Genomic DNA, 12,035 nt, shown 5'->3' on the forward strand with positions numbered 1-12,035 from the left:
ACTAGGGGGAAGGTTGGCCAGGGGGGCCACTGCTCAGGGATGGGCTGGACATCAGTCGGTGGTGAGCAATTGCTTTCATTTCCATTACCTGTCTTTCTTAGGTTTTATTTCTCTCTCTGTTATTTTCCTTTTCATTACACTTTTTTAATTCTTATTTTTATTGTTTTATTTTATTTCAATTGCTAAACTGTCTTTATCTCAATGCACGAGTTTTCTCACTTTTACCCTTCCAATTCTCTTCCCCCCATCCGACTGGAAGGGGAGTGAGTGAGCGGCTGTGTGGTGCTTAGTTGCCAGCTGGGGTTAAACCACAACGCTGACCCAAAATCCAGGCTACACCAGCAAAAACCTTATGTGGCAAGTGACTTAAGGACAATTCACTACAGAATTAACAGGAACACAGTGCTTTACGCTCAATTGACTTGAAGCTGATTTGCAGAAAATGTTCATCGTTAATGCCATGTTTTATTTACAGGGTGAAGAACCAGGACAGAGAAAGGTGAAAAGCACGCAGTTTTCCAAGTAAAAAATTCACTCCAGGCAAGATTTTCAGTCTTCCAAACTGTCAGTGTGTGCCAAAACAGTTGTAGACATCAGGAAAGCTCTTGGGATGTGAAGCTCCAACCCCTCCAAAACCCGTCTTGTGCTGCTACCTTGCAAGCCTCAAGAGGAGACCAAGGTAACTGGCTGCTTTGTAGGTGGCAAGTCCCGAAGAAAGATGCGACATGGTGTCCCTCCTCTCCTCATCCTTACTTTTTTCACATCAACATGGAGCAGAGTGAAAAACAGCAGCACTTAGTGAGGGTTAAAGAGAGAAGTATAACACAAGATCGTTGCAACTTGGAAAGGACAAAGAAGGATGAGTGAAAAGGAGGTAAAAAGAAAGATGGGTGTCATTTATAGCATCACCCAGAGCCTTTGGCACTAGGATACAACAGAAGCATGGTACTTCTCCAAAGCAGTAACCAAAGAACTGGACTTTCAGGGCTCCCACTGATACTTCCGACCTATAACATTATTTTTTAAGGAAGATTTTGATATTTGCTATGGAGTCAAACATCAGTAGATGTAAAGTATAAATTGAAGTCCTTCTGGGGCATGTCACTTATCTCCCAGAAAGAGTTTGCTTTCCCTACTTGCAGAAATCATGGCAAACAACTCATGAAAGGCAGCAGTGGAAGAAAATTGAGTTTATTCCTCGTTTTATTGCAGTTGGTGTTGGTGATATGATGTTGTCATTGTTAGTAACAGGCTACTGACCTCAAGTCCTCCCCTTAGCCATCATCTTAACTGATCTTGACTTGTTTTGTGTGCTCTCACAACAAAGTAGTCAGGTGACTAAACTCTCACCAGCAAAAGAAAATGTTCAGATGTTTTTTTTTAACCACAGCCCTTGCTGCATAGCTTTAAAACTTTGACTTTTTCATATTTAGTAAGGTTTAATCATATTGTGTATGGCAAAAGTCCAGCAAAGAACCACATGTGAGTGAAAATCCTAGCATAGCATAGTATAGTATCATAGATCACTGGGAAAGAAGCTCATTAACAAACAGCAGTATAAAAATATCCCCAAGCAAACCACAAAACTGAAGAGTATCAGAAGAAACTATTGGCATCAGCAGCGACGCTTCCAACTTCAGGCACTGACATCTTGCCATGATAGCCCTCGGCCAGCGCCCACAGGAAATCACAAGCAACCACAAGGGTGGAAAAGTAGCTTGGAGTAGAGGAACAGCAAGAGGACAGCGTAGCCAGGATATTGCTATTAATTACATTAGTAATTTCACACCTTTTATTTTAATTAAACAATTTGAATTATTGATGCATAGGTGTCATTTTAACTGGACCAGTAGCAGATTTTGCCTTCTTTTAATATGGCTAGCAATCAATTCTTGTATGTGTGTACAAGGTCCATAACAAGATTTTGACTGCACCAGGTCAGGCTTAGGATATGGTACCAATGCAAATGTTATGAACTGTTTGATGAACTAGTTCAGGCACGTGGGGCTTAGGGAAGATGTGAGAATTAAAAGATTCAAGTTGTGGAACATTTTTTCAGGAACCTTGGGAAAAAAAAAAGCCATAGTTTGGAAAATGAGGAATCAGATTGCTCCAGTGGCTGAAGAGAACTAAGAAGCTGCTGGTCTTCCCAAGCTCGGAAGAATTCAGGTGGTATGTACATTTCATGTCAAGACCATCATAAATAGAGAAATGAAAACCAATAGTAGACATGATTGCAAGAACACAAAAATTAATATTTAATTGGGGGGTGGGCTTTTTTTAGGAGAAAAAAAAAGATACAGAAGAAAAAAAAAATACAGGGGGGGAAAAATCCTTCAGCCTACCAGCTCATTCATAGATTTTTTTTTTCTATTTCTAATGAAGTCTTTTAACAAATTATTGATTTAATACAAAAGAAAAAACAAACAAACAAACAAACAAGCAAACAAACAAAAAAAAAAACCAGAAAAACCACCAAAATTAAGAAGATCAGAATGGCTGTACTTCAGTTACTGGTACACAACAGCACTGTAACGTATCTTTTCAGCAAACAACGTGAAGCACAATGAAACCCCATGTTACCTGCATCATTTGTACCACTATGCAGTGTTCTTGGTGCAGCAGGTAGAACATCAGTCCAAAGTAAACATGGTCATGGGCCAACTGCAGGTTGTCTTAAACGGTCAGCCTGCTCATTCACATGGTTATAAAAGAAATTCATGCCTTGATGCTTAATGTAGCACTGATCAGCTGAGATAAACTTAAGTAACTCTCTGCTCTGCTTATGCAGTTTCAGCTTGGCTACACACAATGGCTTGAAAGAGGGAAATTTGAGTGCAAGAGCCTCATCCATCAGGATGTGTCTACCCAAATTACTCCTACGGCACTTGCACTCTCTCATTAAGAAATAGATGCCAGGAGTCATTAGAGGGCAAGGCTGTGCAAAACTCCAAGTCATACATCATGACACGTGACAGAACGAATTAATACAATGCCAGTACAAAGCTTAAGGCGCAGAAGAGCTCAGTGGTGGTGGGTGCCATCCTGTCTTCATGCCTCATCTTCTAGCTGCCAATACATGTTAACTGAGTCACTGACTATGCAAAATCTGCTAGCACCACTTTGGATGATATTTTAAATATTAATGCTGGGACAGGATTTGCCAAGTGGAGCAATTGTGCACATGCCCAGGCCTTTCCTGCTGGCATGGCACTGGGTAAGCTCTAGTGCTCTTGACATTGAGACCTCCTCCACCATGACCAACCCACTGAGAAAGATACCTTGCACAGCAAATGATGGTGATGCAGGTGCATCAGTCCACTGACATAAAAATGAAAGTTCTTGAGAAGTTAGAGATTTATGGGATGAAGGATCTATAGCATTTTAAACAATGCATGGCAATTTAGCAGGAGGAGGATTTTTATAGCTTGAGAAGACATGGCAAGAAGCTCAGAAGTGTTTGCAGTTCTTTCATTGTGCAGTTAGAAATTTAAGACACATCTAGAAATTCTCTGTCTCCAGAGAGCAGAAGACTGCTGATCTCAAAACTTCCCATGAAGTCCTCTCTTGAAAAGGTGAAGTGGGGAAGACCCTCTTCTAAATATAAAGCTATAAAGTTGGAAGGAAGGACGGAAGGACGGAAGGAAGGACGGAAGGAAGGACGGAAGGAAGGACGGAAGGACGGAAGGACGGAAGGACGGAAGGACGGAAGGACGGAAGGAAGGAAGGAAGGAGGTGACAGGTAGCATTTAGAGACACTGTTGTCATTGTTTTGAGGAAGAGATCTGGATGGCTAAAGGAACAGAGAAATGGGAAAAGAGTATGTTCTAGTTAACAACAGTCTTAATCAGGAAAAATAAAAAACACACAAGTAAAAGTCATCAGAAAAAATGTTTGGCAGGAGTATTGCATCCTTACTGCCCAAAACCTCACAGCTCCTTTTCATCCACACATTTCAGATTGAAATAGCAACAATAGCACTGGAATTTCTTTCTTCATTTTGGATACCAGTCTCTCAAGTAGCCCCTGTGCCACACAATTCTCAGTTGAGCATTCAAGTGCAAAAATCAATAGTATGGCTCAAGTTCCAGTCCAAAACAAACAAACAAAAATAAGAATTTGATCTTTTGGCCTCTAAGGCAAGTTCACACTTATTTATCCACCTGTCTGCACCTGTCCATTATATTTGGGCTGTAAATTTCTTGGTGCAGAAGTTTTTCTTCAAGACTTGACCATTTGTATCCAAATTACCACTATTATATGTCAAGAGGCAGCCTATTCTAGCCTTTCTCACTAATAAATGCTCCAACTTTGAAGTTGTGAATTAGTCCCCTGCAAGTTCTTGAGAAGTTACAAGGCAACTTGGAAGCATGAAAACTCCAGCGTGTTTTGTTCATCAAAACACAGCTGTCTCCTCTACACATTGTAGGTAGCTGCTTGCAGTGCCATTCCTTTTGGACAGATAGCTCGAGTCAGGAAAGAAGATAAAATATTTCCCTTTTCTTCTGCCCCCTCAAGAAAAAACCTTGTTGTTCTTAGCATACAATCCTCAAGAGAAATAGAATCTTTTCTATGTGAAAAGAAATCCTTGTGTGGGTAGATGAGTTTCTCATACTTTGTGCAAAGTGGCTATCTCCACTGCTCCACCAGCAACTGGACCTTCAGGACCACATGTTCCACCATATCTAGCTATGGAAAATTCCTCAAGGTCCCTCTCTTCTCGTGTTTTCTGCCTATCTTTGTCCTCATCCTGTTACAGATAACCCTCTTCAACCTTTTCTCTTGCCCTAAGCCCTTCTGGATTTCTTGGCTCCTTTCTTCCTTGCACCTAGAACAACATTTCTCAGATGTGTTGTCCAAAAATTTCTCAGCCACTTTGAAGGCGGGATCCATCTAAATTAAGCTCATATCAGTTACTGCAGAGAAACAGATAGTTTGGGTCTCATTATCACCAAAGGCCACTTCACCTCACTATAAAATGCATATCTGAGAGTAATCAGTCAAGTGAACTTCTCTCTAAAAATGCCAGGTTTTCTAGGACTAGAGAACTAGGTCTAAAATTAATCCTAATTCTAACTTGCCCTGTACACATCCCTCCAAAACAACTTATACCAACCTCCACCACAAACATAAGCAATGTCTCCTTTAGCATGCATACATGTAGGAATATTTTTCCCTTACTAAGGCATACAAAATCTGTGTGATCAATCAAGCCACTAATTCTGTCCTCTGGGTCTGCAGAACTTGCCAAAGAGAACCTTAAAGTAGGCCACCTGCTGACAGTTCACTCTGGCCATCTGTGTATGTCTCACTTTAAAAACATCCTGTCTCAGGCAATGACAACAGCCTGGGATCTTCTGGGTTTGGCTTGTTGTCCCCAGTCTCCCAAGAGGAGGAACATGAAAGGTACAAAGCAAAGAGACAGCCTACAAAGTGCAACAGCCCATCATGTAGAGGTGAGCAGACTTCTAGACTTAATTCCATGAACTACGAAGATAATTATACATGCAGTCTAAGATTCATCTCACCTAACATTAGTTGATGAAATATTAAACATCAAAATTTAAATACCTACATGCCTTTTATCTTTAAGGATGAGAAAAATAAACTGAAAACAACACTTTCACCATGGAAAAATTCAGAAGAGGAAATAGATAAATAAAGAAGAATAGAGTTAAATAAAGAAGAATAGAAAAATGTAGTTTTCTTAAAAATTTGAAATTAAAAATTCTGAAGTTAAATACTTCCTAAATACTTATTTTTAATTAATTTCTTTATCACTGAAAATATACATTCATTCTGAAAACTGAATGAAAATTAAGCAATTGACTTGCTTCTCGGTTTCTTAAGGAAATGACGACTACATAATTACACTGCCCAAGTTTTCCCCAATCAATTTTGAACTTATTAATTCCCTCCAAAACAGAAACAAACATAAATCTCTAATTCTATCTCTTTTAATGTTTTGAAAAATCAGTAAGAACATAGATAAAAGAGATGCAGGACCATAACCCTTCGGAAAGAAAGGAGTCAGAACCATGACCTGTGCCATTGATGGAGGCTAATGAAGGCATCAACCTTTGTTTAGTGCTTCAGACAACTGAAACACCAATATTTCCGTGTAAAATCTTTCTCTTTTGACATCTCTTAAGGTTAAGAAGCATGGAAAGAATGTAGCAGAGGGAAAAGGGAAGGTATGCATTAATGGATGAAGAATAATAGAAAAATCAAGCTTCATCGATTCCACTGCTTGTGATAAAATGGGTTATTTTTTTGTATTTATTTGAAACTGTAAAAAGCTCACCAATTTGACAAGCTGTAAATATCACCTATTTGGGTTGGTAGGCTGGTAAGTATGGTTAGACCCCACATTTAAAGTGACAAATACATCCACTTAAGAGTCTAGAAAAAAGGCAACAGAATAAGCAGAACTGCAGGGGAAAACAAACAAACAAACAAACACAAAACAAAACAAGAAAAGATATATTAAAAAAATGTTGTTTAATCTGAAATAGAAACTATTCAAGAGAGACCTCTCAACAGTGTAAAAATGTGTAGAAGAGTGAATAAATTTGCTACCTACCTATGTTAGAAAGGACAAGAAGGGAATGGAGCTAACATTTCAACAAGAGGTTCACACTAGACATTAGGAAAAAAAAAAAACAAACAAATGGCTTGGAAGGACATCTAGTAGAAAAAGTTTCAGAAGAGTTAGGGAAAGAGAGATGAACGAGATAACATCTCAGATTCCCTACTCCTCTTGTTTTGAGTCTATATAATGTAACTATACCCATTTATGAAAACAGCCCATATGCCAAGTAAATATTGATGTAACCAGCACAGAAAAAAACCTTATGTCTCAAAACCAGGGAACAGATACTGAAATGCATTAAATACCAAAGTTCAAAAGAGTATGAAAGAGTATTTGATTGATCTGTGTCTACTTGCATTGCACATTTCTCTACTTCATACCGTCAGTTCAAGAAAGAAATCAAACACATTTCTTGACAGAGATTAACCTCGTGGGGTTGTACATTAATGACATCAGACCCAAAGGCAATTCTTGCTGGGTTTGAAACAAGGAACTGCCTGTTTGAATGTTGACTGCTTTAATAGTTCACACTTCATTTGGACTCTCTGCTTTGGGAAAAAATAAAATAAAATAGTCCCTTTAAATGGTTCCTTTCATGGAAGGATTTCTTCTGAATTTGAAACCAAAGACCCTCCAGAAATTTCAGCAATGATTTTGTCTTTTCATTGCTATAAAGTGTAGCAACCTCCTGCTATATTTCATTTCCCTAGATATAAAAAACGGAGTCCAAACACCAAATTCTGCCTACATCTGATTATTAAACACATTGGTGGCAGTCTGAGGAAGGGGAAAATCACAGGTCACCCTGGATCCATCATTTCCCCCCGCATAGACTCTCACTATCATTGCAAATGAAAACAGGACAAAGGACACTTTTTTTTTTTGTTTAATTTTACAGTATATTAGACAATCTTCAGCTTCTCAGTTTCTCTCAATTTCTCTCCATTTACAGGAGATGATAAAACTTAATGTTTAAAACTAACTCAAGAACACTCCATATTTATTGTATCATTGAAACAGCTTAGGCAATACTGAGGTAACACTAGTTAAGACAATTAACCATAAGCTCAGGCACTGAATTTTAGATAGCATTAGAAGAACTAATACTTGGTTGAGACAGTCAGAGTCTTTTAAGGGCAATAGTACAGCTTAATAGCTAATAGAAATGAGGATGCTTTGACTTATGCAGTTATGGATCAGTTTGGCTTTTGCAGAAGAGAAACAGAATCTCTTCCATGGAGAGCTCAAACTAAGACTAAAGACCAAAACCAGTTTTTACCTGTAAAGAATTTTTTATATTTTGCTATCATTTTGTTGTGAATGTAATGTCTCAGCAGGCTTTTTTTGATCCATTTTAGAATAGCTCAGCTGATCCAATCCTGATCAGTTCACAATCATATTAGAGCACAAAAGGATTCTTCTACTGGTCTTGTTTGCTTGTGTAAGTGTGCGTGTACACACATGCACATGCTTCCCTGCTCCAAGGTCCTTCATGAACACGCGACTTAGCATGACTCATAACGGTTGCTAATTTCTCACTCTAAAAGCTACACAGCCCAATTAATCAACTGCAAAATGATCAACAGCAACTGCTTGACCTCCTTTCCCAAGAGCAGTGCTCTATAGCAAAGAGAAGTTGACAGTCAGGTGTGTCTTGAACAAAGTTTTGAACATAAGGAACATGAATCTTACTTCCTACACACAGAGAACAAAACAGGATAAAAAATAATGTCCTTATTCTTAGCTCGCAAGCTTTTTATCAGCTTCCATTGAAAAATCCTCCTGCCTTCTCTCCAAAACACTCAGCAAGGGGAACCTCCAAATTTCCAGAATGGAGCAGCTCCTTTCTGTGACAGCAAATCACTTACCTGTGCATCTTTAGCTGGAGATATGTACTTGGGTTTGAACCTACCATTACTTCAGCTACAAACTTAATTAACTTATGAAAGGTATTCAAAACAGTAAAAAGCAAAAGAGAAAAGTCTTGAAGTAAAATGGGCCAGAAGATGAAAACGCCGCAAAGGAAAAAAAGAAAGTGGAAGAGTTTCTGAAAATAAGTTGCCATTCATTTAAACTGTATCTTCTATGGTTCAACAATCTCCAGCATCCCCTTTAATGTTTCAGGGTAGGGACACCTTTCCTTTCCTCTTCCCCATGCAGTTTTCCCCTTCAGCCCTCCTGTCATCCTTTTTTATCACTTGCCTTTTTTTCTTCTCTGTCCACTCCCTTCCCAGACACTTCCATGCTTCCCTGTGCATGTCACACATTTTAGTCCTTGGACCACAGTCTCCTCATCATCCCAGTCCCACAAGTGTCAGGCTGAAGTCTATTTACTATGCTCTGTTTACTTCCAGAGAAAGAAAAACAAGTAGCCATGAAGTGTTCTGGAGACTGTAGTGCCTGCCCTGCCAATGCAGGTTGTACCAGCTGTGTAAAAGCAAGCGTAGTAGCAGGGAAGTCTCTGCGTTACCACTCTCTAGAGTGGTAAACAGACTCTACCATCAAATTAACACTTATACACTACCAAAAAAACACCCCCAAACAGCGTTACCTTCAATGCAACAGGAGGTGGCAGCAAAAAGATTATATTTCTCAAATAACCCAGAAGGTAGTAAAACAACAGAATTAGTGCTTGGAGATGTGAAATATTAGCTTGTTGAGCTTTTGTCATTGATTCATTTCTGGTCCATTACTTAAAAATGAGAGGTGTACTTAAAAAAAAAAAAAAAAAAAAAGATAATCACAGCAGAAGAGTGTTACTTGAACAAATTAATTTTTTGGGGAAAATACTGCAAAGGAAATATTCCATTTTGTCCATTTGAATGTGTTTGTGATAGATGCAGGTTTAGCATCAAATCTTGCATGGTATTTTCACAAACTTCAAATACAGATGGACAGGTCACACTTTCTATTTTAAACAGGTATCCAAAACTTTAACCACTCTTTATTATTTTGTCAATACACCAGTACTCACCCATGTTGCATCACTTGAGACAAGACATAGCAAAAAAAAACACAGAACAGGAAAATGTTCCCAGCTGGGAGAAGTCACCTTGGAAATACTTCGAGGATCAGGCAGTTATACAGAAAACTGCACTTAATAATTACTGAAGTGAAGACCACAGGAGAAGAGGGCAAAGGACAAACCAATTACACTTGCAAACAGTTGAGTGCAAGAGGCAACAAAATTTGAGTTTGATGTAACCGATTTTTCACTCTCTTCATTTTCTGAGACCTAAAGGCAGCTGTCTCTGCATCTGTGTAACACACCTCTGGAAGATGAGCACAAACCTTCACCTAACAGGGCTACAGTATCTACTTCTCTTGTTGTCTTGTACACTGACAAATTTTGTGACTTTCTTGGAGGTCATTAAATGTAAATCCAAAGCACCATGTGTTTATGCGTAGGGATGGATGTTAGAGGTCTCTCTGTGTATGTGGTCTAGCACAGACAGCAGGGTGGAAACACCTTCCTCAAAAATAAACCCACTTTTTCTCTTACTGTTTTACACCTTTGCAAAATGTGTGACATGCAATGGCAACAGTGGCTCACTGAGGTGATCCCACTTCGATGACATCTCTGTCACGGTGACTGTCTCCAGGGTGCCAGGACCTTCTGACTGGTTCTGCGTTACAAAAGTGGTGCCAAAAAGCGTATGAAATGGGAGTCAGCCCTATAGACAAGCATGTTGCCCCAAACTCCTGACAGTATCTGCCATGTCTAAGCATGCCACTGAAGGAGAGAAAAAGGTGAAGACAACGTTGTCAACTTTGCTAGATGACTGTCCAAGAGATGCCGTCACCAGCAACAAACATGAAACAGAGGTCCATCCTGGCAACGGTGTTTCTGCACCCGTGTGTCAACCACTGCGAAACCACCAAGCAGACAATACCAGCAAAGACTTTTCAGATCATTTTTCTGCTGTTCTACCTATATTTTTGTTTACCACAAAACCAGTGTGACTGTCATAAACCAGCTCAAGAACATAAATTAGTTGGTTTTCCCCTGCTAGTGTAAGGTTATAATTCCCTTAATCCTAAACGCTTGTTCTTTCTTTAAGTCGTTCATACTGTGTGGATGGATTATTAGAAGTGTTAAAAAAGTTGCTGTTGGATAAACTATAATCACTGTCTACAAAGCACTCTGATAAACTGCTTTCTGGCTGGTAGAAGGTAGGGAGAAAAGGACGAATGAGTTGTCCGTGGAAGAGGTTGTCTGACCTGCACCTATTCACTTAGAATTTAACTGTCTGCCTATGGACACACTGGCACTTCCCAAAGGCAATTTGCCCCATTGTGTGTTTGCCAGTCCCAGCTGGAACAATGTATCTTCTTTCTAAATAGATATAGAAAAATATATATGTAATGTACATGTAGACATTTGTATAAGATTTATAAGTACATACATAGAGATCATATTCAGAGATTATTTTCAATGCAGTTAATATGGGATTTACAGAGCTATACAAATATCCAGATGAAGCCGGGACACAGCATTAGGAAGAATGTTTGTAGCTATGAAATCTCATCACCCAGCACTGCAGCCAACCAGTATGTGAGCTGAACAGACTCCTTTTTCTTTTTTATTTTCTTTTTTACAGCTTAGCTATTTGTTCCTTTTGGTTTTACTGCAGATCTATTCCTGACTTTCAAGCAGTGATGATTAGAAACGTTTCTCTAATGTCCAGCCTGAACATACTCCTATTTGTTATTATGTTGAAACTCTCCTGTAGCTTTGATAACTCTTTCCCTGTTCCAGTATTTATTCCCCCAGTGTATTACAGGAATCAATATCATTTCAACCTTCGTTTTGCCATCCAAATAAACAAAGTACCTTCAGTTTCCTCATGAAGAGACATTCCCATTTCTCAGATCACAGTTAGTCACTCTCAGGATCTGTGTTAGTTTATCCATCTTTACTCAGTGTGAAACACTGCATCCTAGATGATGTTTTATATATATCATGTACCTGGGGGATTCATTCTACCTGTATTTTTGAAAGTCGTCTTTGATACGATTTAGGATACCATTCAGCTTTTTGGCAGCAGTGGAATGAGGGTCTGCGTTGAGCCCATGATGGGACAGTCCTTCACGTCAATATAAGCTAAGCTCAGGAAACAACATAATAGCAGTTCCTGCCGCTCTTTCCTAAGGGCGTACCTTGTACTTGGTACTTCTCTACCTCACCCCATTTCCACTTATTTCAGACTTCAGGGTGACTCTGTTTTCATCAGCCACATTCCTACTAAGAAATTATTCCCTGGCACTGAATCTAAGTCACCTACACTTATTAAGCTGATTGTGTAGTCCCTGGCACATTTTTGGCCAAGACAAACCAGCACCCTACCAACAAATCCAACCATGGACCAGGAACCATTCCCAAAGGGTAGCTTGGATGCGATCACACCATTTTGGTGGCCAAAGGAGCTTCAGAGCACTGAAA

Source organism: Platalea leucorodia (genome assembly GCF_965183815.1).
Source record: "Platalea leucorodia genome assembly, chromosome: 3".
Lineage (NCBI taxonomy): Eukaryota > Metazoa > Chordata > Aves > Pelecaniformes > Threskiornithidae > Platalea > Platalea leucorodia.